General features: G+C 41.5%; 1 non-coding gene across 1 annotated transcript; it reads right to left on the reverse strand.

Annotated features, from left to right (window-relative positions):
* Window positions 1-363: 363 nt before the first annotated feature.
* On the reverse strand, window positions 364-471 carry LOC148565158 (small nucleolar RNA R71). Its single transcript, XR_015884940.1, has one exon. It is a non-coding gene; the product is annotated as a small nucleolar RNA R71 (small nucleolar RNA).
* Between the last annotated feature and the right edge of the window lie 2,794 nt (window positions 472-3,265).

Here is a 3,265-nt window from a genome sequence, read left to right on the forward strand (position 1 = left end):
ATGCTTGGTGACTTTACTGCACCTAATTCCAATTTACATGGAAGAAGCATCTCCATCCCTACCGTTGGAGCAAACAATTTTGAGCTGAAACCTCAATTAGTTTCTCTAATGCAACAAAACTACAAGTTTCATGGACTTCCATCTGAAGATTCCTTTCAGTTCTTAACTGAATTCTTGCAGATCTGTGATACTGTTAAGACTAATGGAGTAGATCCTGAAGTCTACAGGCTCATGCTTTTCCCGTTTGCTGTAAGAGATAGAGCTAGAATATGGTTGGACTCTCAACCTAAGGATAGCCTGAACTCTTGGGATAAGCTGGTCAAGGCTTTCTTAGCCAAGTTCTTTCCTCCTCAAAAGCTGAGTAAGCTTAGAGTGGATGTTCAAACCTTCAGACAGAAAGAAGGTGAATCCCTCTATGAAGCTTGTGAGAGATACAAGCAACTGACCAAAAAGTGTCCTTCTGACATGCTTTCAGAATGGACCATCCTGGATATATTCTATGATAGTCTGTCTGAATTAGCTAAGATGTCATTGGATACTTCTGCAGGTGGATCCATTCACCTAAAGAAAATGCCTGCAGAAGCTCAAGAACTCATTGACATGGTTGCTAATAACCAGTTCATGTACACTTCTGAGAGGAATCCTGTGAGTAATGGGACGCCTCAGAAGAAGGGAGTTCTTGAAATTGATACTCTGAATGCCATATTGGCTCAGAATAAAATATTGACTCAGCAAGTCAATATGATTTCTCAGAGTCTGAATGGAATGCAAGCTGCATCCAACAGTACTCAAGAGGCATCTTCTGAAGAAGAAGCTTATGATCATGAGAACCCTGCAATAGCAGAGGTGAATTACATGGGTGAACCATATGGAAACACCTATAATCCCTCATGGAGAAATCACCCAAATCTCTCATGGAAGGATCAACAAAAGCCTCAACAAGGCTTTAATAATGGTGGAAGAAATAGGTTTAACAATAGTAAACCTTTTCCATCATCCACTCAGCAACAGACAGAGAACTCTGAACAAAATACCTCTAATTTAGCAAACTTAGTCTCTGATCTATCTAAGGCCACTGTGAGTTTCACGAATGAAACAAGGTCCTCCATTAGAAATTTGGAAGCACAAGTGGGCCAGCTGAGCAAGAAGACCACTGAAACCCCTCCTAGTGCTCTCCCAAGCAATACAGAAGAAAATCCAAAAGGAGAGTGCAAGGCCATTGATATAACCATCATGGCCGAATCGAAAGAGGAAGGGGAGGACATGAATCCCAAGGAGGAAGACCCCCTGGGACGTCCAGTGATCAATAAGGAGTTTCCCTTTGAGGAACCAAAGGAATCTGAGGCCCATCTAGAGACCATAGAGATTCCATTGAACTGCCTTATGCCATTCATGAGCTCTTATGAGTATTCCTCTTCTGAAGAGAATGAGGATGTTACTAAGGAGCAAGTTACCAAGTACCCTGGTGCAATCATGAAGCTGAATACCAAATTAATTGGTATTGAGACTTGGGAAGATGAACCTCCCTTGTTCACCAATGAACTAAGTGATCTGGATCAACTGACATTGCCTCAGAAGAAACAGGATCCTAGAAAGTTCCTAATACCTTGTACCATAGGCACCATGATCTTTGAAAAGGCTCTGTGTGACCTTGGTTCAGGGATAAACCTCATGCCCCTTTCTGTAATAGAGAAACTGGGAATCTTTGGGGTGTAAGCAGCTAAAATCTCATTAGAGATGGCAGACAATTCCAAAAAATAGGCTTATGGACAAGTAGAGGACATGTTAGTAAAGGTTGCAGGCCTTTACATCCCTGCTGATTTCATAATCCTAGATACTGGGAAGGATGAGGATGAATCCATCATCCTTGGAAGACCCTTCCTAGTCACAGCAAGAGCTGTGATTGATGTTAACAGAGGTGAACTAGTCCTTCAATTGAATGAGGACTCCATTGAGTTTAAAACTCAAGGACATCCTTCTGTAAACATGGAAAAGAGGCACAATAAGCTTCTCTCAAAACAGAGTCAACCAAAGCCCCCCACAGTCAAACTCTAAGTTTGGTGTTGGGAGGCCACAACCAAACTCTAAGTTTGGTGTTGAACTCCCATATCCAAACTCTAAGTTTGGTGTTGGGAAGTCTCAACAATGCTCTGAACATCTGTGAGGCTCCATGAGAGCCCACTGTCAAGCTATTGACATTAAAAGAAGCGCTTGTTGGGAGGCAACCCAATTTTTATTTATTTAATTATATTTTTTATTAGTTATAGGTCTTTATAGGTTCATGATCATGTGGAGTCACAAAAACAACTGAAAAAAATTGAAGAAAAATCAAAAATAGCATAAAAAACAGCACACCCTGGAGGAGGAGTTCACTGGCGTTCAAGCGCTAGTAAGGAGCATCTGTCTGGCGTTCAACGCCAGAACAGAGCATGAAGCTGGCGCTGAACGCCAGAAACAAGCATAGAAGTGGCATTCAATGCTAGAAACATGCTGCATCTGGGCGTTGAACGCCCAGAACAAGCATCAGTTCGGCGTTTAAACGCCAGAATTGCATGCAAAGGCATTTTACATGCCTAATTGGTGCAGGGATGTAAATCCTTGACACCTCAAGATCTGTGGACCTCACAGGATCATCTCAGTATCTGTGGACCCCACAGGATCCCCATCTTCCCTCCTCATAATCCTAGTTTTTTTTCCACATCTTCTTCTTCTACTATTCTTTCTTCTTTTGCTCGAGGGCGAGCAATATTCTAAATTTGGTGTGGTAAAAGCATTGCTTATTTTGCTTTTCCATAACCATTGATGGCACCTACGGCCAGAGAAACCTCAAAAAAAAAAAAAAAAAAAGAGAAGAAAGAGAAGAGAAAAGGGAAGACAAAAGCTTCCACCTCCAAGTTATGGGAGATGGAGAGATTCATGTAAAGGATCTATAGCTCAGTGGTAGAACATGTGGCTGCAAATCAAGAGATCCCTGAGATACCTCAAGGGATGCACTTCCCTCCACATAATTATTGGAAGCAACTGAGGATAGGAATATCAAAAATCACTAGGGATCAAGCCACAAAGGCAAGGAAGAGACATAGAAGAGCTCAAGGACATCATTGGTTCCTCAAGGAGAAAACGCCACCATCACTAAGGTGGACTCATTCCTTGTTCTTAAATTCTCTGTTTTTCGTTTTCTTTATGTTAAGTGCTTATCAATGTTTGTGTCTTATTACATGATCATTAGTATTTAGTAACTTTGTCTTAAAGTTATGGATGTCCT

This window comes from Arachis ipaensis, chromosome B5 (genome assembly GCF_059453495.1).
Source record: "Arachis ipaensis isolate K30076 ecotype BB chromosome B5, ASM5945349v1, whole genome shotgun sequence".
Lineage (NCBI taxonomy): Eukaryota > Viridiplantae > Streptophyta > Magnoliopsida > Fabales > Fabaceae > Arachis > Arachis ipaensis.